This window comes from Rhinopithecus bieti, unplaced genomic scaffold, assembly GCF_001698545.2.
Source record: "Rhinopithecus bieti isolate Rb0 unplaced genomic scaffold, ASM169854v2 scaffold_39703, whole genome shotgun sequence".
Classification (NCBI taxonomy): Eukaryota; Metazoa; Chordata; class Mammalia; order Primates; family Cercopithecidae; genus Rhinopithecus; species Rhinopithecus bieti.
In genome coordinates, this window is record NW_016816905.1 from 2379537 (window position 1) to 2388883 (window position 9347).

Here is a 9347-nt window from a genome sequence, read left to right on the forward strand (position 1 = left end):
TTTAATAGACATTCAAAGACATACAAATAGCCAACACACATATGAAAAAATGCTAAACATCATTGATCATTAGGGAAATGCAAATCAAAAGCACAATGAGCTATCACCTTACTCCAGTTAGAATGGCTACTATGAAAAAGACAAAAGATAACAAATATTGGAAAATGTAGAGAGAGAATTGGTAAGAATGTAAATTAGTACAGCCATTATGGAAAGCAGTATGGAGGATCCTTAAAAAAATTAAAAAGAGAACTACCATATAATTTAGCAATTCCACTGTTTGATATATATCCAAAAGAAATGAAATAAGTACATTCAAGAGATATCTGCACTCCTATGTTTATCGCAGCACTATTCACAATAGCCAATATACAAAATCAGCCTAATTATCTACCAACAGACCAACAGATAAAGAAAATGTGGTATAGATACACAACTGAATACTATTTAGCCTTAAAAAAGAATGGAATCCTATCATTTGCAACAACACGGATGGACCTGGAAGACATCATGGTAAGTGAAATAAACCAGACACAGAAAGACAAATACCACATGATCTCACTCATATGTGGAATCTAAACAGCTGATGTCACAGAAATAGAGAATAGAACAGTGGTTACCAGAGACTAGGGAGAGGAAGGTGGACGGGAGAATGCAGAAAGATTGGTCAACGGGTACAAATTTATAATTAGCTATGAGGAATAGGTTGTGGTGTGCTATTATTGCATAGTAGTGCGATATTTATTTTAAAATACCTAGAAGAATTTTGAATGTTACCACTACAAAGAAATGATTAATGTCTGAAGTGACAAATGTGCTCCTTACCCGATTTGATCATTACACAATGTATACATCTATAGAAACATCACATTGTACCCCATGAATATGTATAATTGTTGTGTGTCAATTAAAAATTCTAAAAAAGAAAAATAGTTTGGGATGCTTAAATGCAAAGATTACTTGCAGTTTTCAACTGAATGATCCATACAATATAAATAAACTCTTCATGGTTACATGCTTCTCAAACCAGAAGAGTTTAAAAGAACAGCTTTTAAAATAACAAATATGATTTTGTCCTTTTGCTACTGTGTTTTCCTTCTCATGACACTGAGGAACATTATAATGGCAGCAGCAACTAAGCTGTATCAATAACGTTGTTCCTTTAAATAAATCTATGAAGACAATACAGACATTCATTAAGAACAAAATAAAACAATGAGATGAAAGGTCTGAAATAATGTTCAGTGAAAACTTAATTGGTATTTTATCTTCATACTGGAATGCATGCAAATGATAGGGATCAAAAGAAATCAAAACATGAAAACCTTTTTAAAGGAAATAAGGCTGTGGGTTGATTTTTCACTATTTTCCCTCACTATTGTATAGTAGGTAAGAACTAAATAAAACCAAGGGGCGCCAGGGAGCGGGAAGAATGTACCTGGCTGGTGTGGTTAAGAGTTTTTCTGGGAAGGTGTGAGAGCTGCAGAAATTATTATTATTATTATTTTATTTTATTTTTTATTGCACATCACTCCTTTATTATACTGATCTGGAAAAAGGATTTAGTACAGTTATGCTCAGGTGAACACTGGACCCATGTGGCAGAGCCAAGCAACTAGAACATGATTCAGAAATCAGTGAAAGACACACTTGGACAGGACCAAGGGGCATTTCACTGCCATGAAACAAGGCAGGAAGGGACTCTAACACACCCAGCAGGAAGCACTCCTGCCCTTAAGAGGTCAAGGAACTGATCCCATACTGGTATGAGGAATGGCTTATTTTCTGATGACATGTGGGACTATTTCAACCGCCACAAGAAACCCCAGAAGGGTTATTGTTTTGTATTATTTATATATACTAAACTTTTTAAATAAAAGTAAATGTAACACATAACTAAATTCAGGATTAATCCCAAACTTCTAGAGCCAGGTCCTCTAGGGTCAGGGAGGAAACAGTTGTCACATCACCATGCAGGTTACATTCATGTTCCACTGGAATGACTAGAGCACCCAGGCAGTGGCCTGACTGCAGAAGAGCAGAGGACTGGCTCCTGGGGACAGACAGGCTCTGTTGCTTCTCCTCATTGGTCATGGCTTAGCATGGTTCCTCCCCACAAGTCCTTAGTAAACAAAGAACTCGCAAAAACCCAAGTTACTACCTTTAAACTGTTGTATAAGGGGAGCTTTTCCACAGCTTGGACTGAGAACCTATGCTCTAGAAGTGCTATTCTGACTAGATTGTAGGAAGGAAGTGGGTGCAGAAGACAAAATGCCTAAGATGAAAATGGGAGCCACCGGTCCCCATCTGCAGCTACAACTCAAGATGTCTACAGATGTGGTCAGTGTGACATGTGCAGGTGGGAGGGGCAGAGGGACAAGACGGGCAGGAAGGGTGTTCCTGGGGACAGTATCCTCCCCGCTGGCCTTCACTTCTTGGCCTTGCCCTGGGCGGCCACAGCTTCCATGGCTTTGCGCACTATCTCTTCATCCCCCAGGAACTGCATGGGCTTGATAGGCTTCAAGTTCTTGTCCAGCTCATAGACAATGGGAATACCAGTCGGCAGGCTCAGCTCCATGATAGCCTCTTCAGAGAGGCCCTCCAGATGCTTGACAATGCCCGGGAGGCTGTTGCCATGGGCTGCAATCAGTACACGTTTCCCCTCCTTGATCTGGGGAACTATTTCTTCATTCCAGAAGGTCAGAGCTCTGGCAATAGTGTCCTTCAGACTCTCACAGGAGGGTAACTGATCTTCTGTGAGGTCTGCATACCTGCGTTCCTTACTGATGTTGCTGTAGAAAGGGTGGTCGGGTTCCATGGGAGGTGGTGGGACATCATAGGAGCGCCTCCAGATCTTCACCTTGGCCTCACCATGCTTTGCAGCAGTTTCTGCTTTATTGAGACCGGTTAGACCCCCATAGTGCCGCTCATTGAGGCGCCAAGTCCTCACCACTGGCAGCCACAACTGATCAATGGCATCTAGCACTGTCCAGAGGGTCCGGATAGCTGTCTTCTGTACTGAGATGAAGCAGACGTCAAACTCATAGCCAGCATCTCGCAGCGCCTGCCCGCCGCACTTCGCCTCCTCGTGGCCCGTGGCCCGCCGGGCTCAGGTCGGCGTAGTACCAGCCGCTGAAGCGGTTCTCCAGGTTCCATGCGCTCTCGCGGTGCAGGATCAGCACCAGTTTGTAGGCGGCCATGGCGACGGGCTGGGGATGCGGCACCGACTGCGGTTCGCAGATTCCGGAGTCGAGCTGCAGAAATTATTTACCCTGTCCTTCTCTTTTTCTCTAAGACTCTGTGATTTTTCTCACTAGTGGCAAAAGGAATAACCTCTGGTGAGAATGAAATGATGAAGGGTCTTTGAAATTCTGTACTCTCTGAACACAGTGAATGTGAATGAAAGATCTCAGGAAGAGTTTTCAAAAGGCTTATTGCTCAATCACCAGCCTTTGCGAGGAGTTGTGGATTGACTGCTGTCTGCAGTAAGGTCACCAGAAACTGCCATAGCTCTTAAGGCAAGCACATGCTGATAATGACAAGCTGCTGAGACTCAAGGCTATGTTTTAGCCCCAACCCCAGCGCAGACTCACCACGAAGCTCTTTGATTTCCAGACAGAGCTTTCATGAGGACACACCGCACTTAACTAAACCCTTGACCTAATAGACCTATACTGAAGATGAAACCCCAAAGGTAGCCAAGGGATTTGGTATTTTAGTCATGTTCTTTCATACCTTAGTACTTTTAAGGTAAGCTGACACAGAGGTGGCCATGAAATGGTTAAATAACAAATTCCCTGACTTCTGTAGTCAGTGAGAAATATCCTGGAGAGAGTGTCATAGGGTCAAAAGCCTCTTTGCAAAAAGGAAAACATTTCAAGTCACAGATTCATTCTTTTATTTCTATTCATTCATTCATTTTCTTCAATAAACATTTAGGACGCTCCTACTGTTTGCCAATAACTCAACAGAGCTCTGGAGAAAGAGACAAATTCAATGTGGCCTTTTGACTAGCGAGAATTCCCCCACACTTCTGATAACAGACAAGCCCTTCCTCAGCACCACAGGTTAGCCAACCACAGTATTCCATCCCTCTGGCTTCAGTCAGAACCTTTCCTCCAGGAATTTTCCTCCAGAACTATCAGGAAGGACTCCCACTTATCCCTGGAGATGCAATTTTGGAAACCTAGTACCCCTGGGGACGCCATTTTGGAAACCTATCTATCTTGGAGGAACAGTGCCCACAGGAGTGAAGCCACCACACAGATGGAAACACAGGAGGAAGGAAGGGAAACGGAGAGGAAAAAGGAGGAGTAAGAAGAAAGAAGGGGGAAGGGAAAAGAAGATAAGAAGGATACCACTCAGCATTGTTTGCTTGGATCCAGTCCTGCCACAAGCCAATACCACTACCACCCTTTTTTTAAAATCAATTTTGTGACCCTGAGGCAATAATTCTTGCCCTCCTCCTATGCATACTTTTCACTACACTGATTTTAACTACCTGGAACTGAGAACATTTAGATAAAAATCAGAGAATTTGAGATCAATTTAGTAGCACAGCAACCACACACATAAAGAATTTGCAAAAAAAAAAAAAAAAATGACGAAGCATAAATACAATACACTATCATGGTACAAAAAAAGAAAGATCAACTCAGCTTAGACACTTTATAGTTCATCAGCCAGAGGTCAGCTTATTCTTGTTTTTTAAGGGATGTGGCCTATAACTACATCACAGAAAAAACAAACATGTAGGCGTCCTCTTAAGAAAGGCCTTGTGACACTGGAGGTAAGTTTGGAAGAATATCAATCTGTCAACCTGAGGAATTGGGAAAGATGCAAGTAGATAAAAACAGAACTGTGGTCCAACAGATGTGGTATATTTGGTATGGTAGATTAGATACATCCACAAATTCTTTGCTGCCCCTCCTAGTAAGAGGCATGGCCTAATTCCTCTCTCCTTGAAAATACACTGACATTTAGTGACATTTTATTAAATCTGTACCCTTTCATACCCATCCTTTTCATGTGGTGAAATGAAAAATACAGCACTTCTGCTGTCTCAGCACATTTTCAAGATATTCTAAGAAATGTCTTGAAAATCTATAAAACAGAAAGTAAATTAGTGGTTGCCTAGGGTTAGGGGTTAGAAATGGGAGTGATTGCAAACGGATGTGAGATTTCTGTTTGGGGTGATGGAAATGTTCTAAAATTAGGTTATGGGAATGGTTGCACAACTCTGAGAATATACTAAAAAAACACTGAATTATATACTTTAAATAGGTAAATTTTATGACATGTGAATTACATCTCAATACAGCTATTAAAAACTTAGATGAAACAAATTCCTTGAAAAACACAATTTAACAAAACTAATACAGAAGGAAATAGAAAATCTGAATGAAATTAAATATCAATGAAATTGAATCCTTCATTTAAAAATCCTTCCCACAAAGTAAATTTCAAATCAAAATGGCTTCAATGATGAATTCTGAACATTTAAGTAAAAAATAATACCAATCTTACAGAAAACTTTTTCAGAGACTTGAAAAGAAGAGAGTATCATTTCCAACTAATTTTATAAGATCAGCATAACCTCGAAGCTTCCTTCTATTCCAAGATTACTGAGAGTTCGTAAAGAAGTATTAAATTTTATGTAAAATGTTTCTGTATCTATTGAAATGATTTTCAATAAGATTTTCAATAAGAAAAGATATATATATCTTTTCTCCTTTATATAAAAGGATAATATGACCAAGTGGGATTTATGCCAGGAGTGCAATCTTGGGATAAGCATAAAAAGGACAAATTGTAAAAGATTGTTAAATTATACTTCACTAAAATTAAGAATTTCTGTTCATCAAAAGATACCGTTCAGAGAAGGAAAAGACAAACCACTGACTGAGAGAAGGTATTTGCCATCATCCAGTGGTGTACCAAGAGCAAGGTAATGGGAAAGTCTGCCTTGCATGCAGACAGTAAAAGGGTTTATTGTCTGACAATGTAAAAGCAATACTAAGACTCACTGAAAGTCAATCTGCACTTGATTATTATCATGCACTGGAAATTCTAAACATTGTCATAATAAAATATTCATCTAGAAAAAATATCTTTTATTAGTTTAAGTTCTAAATGAAAGTATGATCTACAGATCTGGAGTAATCCAAGATCTTTTCAGAGAGTCCATGGAGTCAGAATATTTTCATAACTAAAATATTGTTTTCCTTTTTCATTGTGTTGACTGTGTGAGCTGATGGTTCAAAACAATGGTGACTAAATCTACTTGTTCCTTAGCAGGAAACAAGGCAGTGGCACAGATTAGACTAGTACACAATGTATTCTTCACCACTACACACTAACAGTTAACAACAATAAGAAAAACCTAGTTTTACTTAAGAAATACATGTAATGAAGCAGTAAACATTTTATTATCATTTAACTTTTTATGGCCAGGTGTGGTGGCTCATGCCTGTAATCCCAGCACTTTGGGAGGCCAAGGCGGGTGGATCACCTGAGGTTGGGAGTTTGAGACCAGCCTGACCAACATGGAGAAACCCCGTCTTTACTAAAAGTACAAAATTAGCTGGGCGTGGTGGCACATGCCTGTAATCCCAGCTACTAGGGAGGCTGAGGCAGGAGAATTGCTAGAACCTGGGAGGCAGAGGTTGCAGTGAGCTGAGATTGCACCATTGCACTCCAGCCTAGGCAATAAGAGTGAAACTCCATCTCAAAAAAAAAAAAATTATTATCATTTAACTTTTAATTAAAATTGCAATTAAAATTTAAAAATTTACTAAAACATTTAACTTTATTAACTCCTAAATGTTCTTACCACCAAAAAATGCCTCTGTGAGGTGATGAAAATGTTAATTAGCTTGACTGTGGTAATCCTTTCACAATGTACCATTATATATAATTTTTTAATCAACTATACCTCAAGCTAGAAAAAAATGACTTAATAAACTTTAAAATAAAAGATTTTATTAAATATGGACCTTAGCATACCCATCTTTTTTACGTGATGACATGGGGAAAAAAGCAGTTCTGTTGTCTCAAGGAAAAGCACTTTTTGATTATTTGACTGTGAGCTAATCTAGCCACTTTTTTTTTCTTTTATGGAACACAGCTTGGCTTAAAACAAAAAATACCAACTGATAGGCTGCAGTTATTCAGACTTAGTTATTTAGCAGAAATTTTCTTTAAAATGATCAAAGTAAGCCTGGTACTTCAAGGAAAAGAGCTAAAATATCTGTTATCTAAAAGTTGAGCTTTCAAACCTAAATTGCACGTTGGAAACTTGTATCTGCTACTGTGAGCTTTCACAAAAGCTGCCATGAGCTTGAAAACTCTTCTGATGAGATTGCTGATGATATTAATAAATGTAGTGTTTTTGCTATTATAAAATGAAATGTGTCTATCAAAAGTATTTTAGAGAATCTCTCAATTCTATCTGAAATGATGTTATTCTGATAATAAAGCTCAGATCTGCAACTTTAATGTTATACATTCTTCACTTCAATAAAATTAATGACTGGTTTTTCCTGACAATTTATAGGAACGGTATCTTTCATCATACCACCCACATTATCCTCCAATACCTGCAATACTTTTCTTTAGTAACTGTATTTCTGATAAGATTATGATTTGATGGGAAACAATTGAAAATATAGCTGATCTAATCAAATTGAGTCAGCTTGCTATTGCTCTCAGGTGTTGCTTATCTTCACGAATGATTAGTATCTATTGACTTTGTTCTTAGGTGATTTTAAATCGTTTCAGTTCTCTTCTGCATGAACTATAGCTTCACATCATGGATGCACATAGTAACTGCATTCTCAGAAGATTTATGCAATTAACCAACTGATGCAAGTTTTCTTTTTCTTGAAACTTTTTAGAAGATGACAATATTTCTCTGGATTCAGTTCTAGCTGAGTCAGAGAACCCTGAACTCACACAAACTCAAACCCTCATACAAACATAAACGTTGCTTTGTATTTATCCCAAAAAACAAATACTTGGCCGGGTGCGGTGGCTCACGCCTGTAATCCCAGCACTTTGGGAGGCTGACATGGGCGGATCACGAGGTCAGGAGTTCAAGACCAGCCTGGCTAACACGGTGAAACACCGTCTCTACTAAAAATAAAATTAGCTGGGCGTGGTGGCGGGCACCTGTAATCCCAGCTACTCGGGAGGCTGAGGCAGGAGAATTGCTTAAAATTGGAAGACGGAGGTCGCAGTGAGCCAAGATTGTACCACTGCACTCCAGCCGGGGCAACAAGAGTGAAACTCCATCTCAAAACAAAAAAACAAAAAAACAAAAACAAAACAAAACAAAAAAAATACCTTATGGTCTGGGTAGGAGTACCTATAGGAAATTACTGAAGTTATTGTGTAAAAATTCTGCTTTAGTCATCCTCGAGGATTACTTTAACTCTTTTATCTGTGAAATTATCTTAAGCATTCTTAACATGTTAAATCACAGGATTTTAGCTCAGATTTCCAAAGAGTCATATTTTTTGGTCCATAGTGAGTATAAATTTACGGTTGTATTTGCGTTCTGATTCTCCGATATTTGGCTATCTGTGAGTGCCACTCTTGTGAGATTATAAAACACCCACTAAATAGGAGCAAGGATAACCAGTTCTACCAACAACATTACCAACCAAATCTCCCCACTTCTTTTTTTCGGACTTTCCTTTCGCTTTCAGCCTATTAAACTCTAAAGCAGAGATTTAACATTTCCCTATTATTCTGCTTTGCCTCACGTACTGAAATGACCACACAGCACTCCATTGGATCTTTTCAGTTGTTCATGAATTAAAATAATGCCCACATTTTACAGTTTTTGGAATAGTCTCAGCAATGCATCTGTAGTTTCAGGACCTGTATTTACAAGATCAAGATACTTTTAGGTGTTTCAAAAATAGCTGTTTTTTTGTTTTTTGGTTTGTGTTTTGTGGGTTTGGGGCTTTGTGTTTTTATTTTATTTTTTGCATGGAATACTACACAGCCATAAAAAAGGATGAGTTCATGTCCTTTGCAGGGACATGGATGAAGCTGGAAACCATCATTCTCAGCAAACTAACACAGGAACAGGAAACTAAACACTGCATCTTCTCACTCATAAGTGGGAGTTGAACAATGAGAACACATGGACACAGAGAGGGGAACATCACACGCCGGGGCCTGTCGGGGGCTGGGGGGCCAGGAGAGGTATAGCATTAGGAGAAATACCTAATGTAGATGACGGGTTGATGAGTGCAGCAAACCACCATGGCACATGTATACCTAGGTAACAAATCTGCACATTCTGCACGTGTATCCAATAACTTAAAGTATAGTAAAAA

The 9347-nt window shown here is 38.9% G+C and overlaps 1 pseudogene across 1 annotated transcript; it reads right to left on the reverse strand.

Annotated features, from left to right (window-relative positions):
* Positions 1–2265: 2265 nt before the first annotated feature.
* Positions 2266–3200, reverse strand: LOC108517526 (phosphoglycerate mutase 1 pseudogene; annotated as a pseudogene). Its single transcript, XR_001882131.1, has one exon. The product of XR_001882131.1 is annotated as a phosphoglycerate mutase 1 pseudogene (transcript).
* Positions 3201–9347: the final 6147 nt, after the last annotated feature.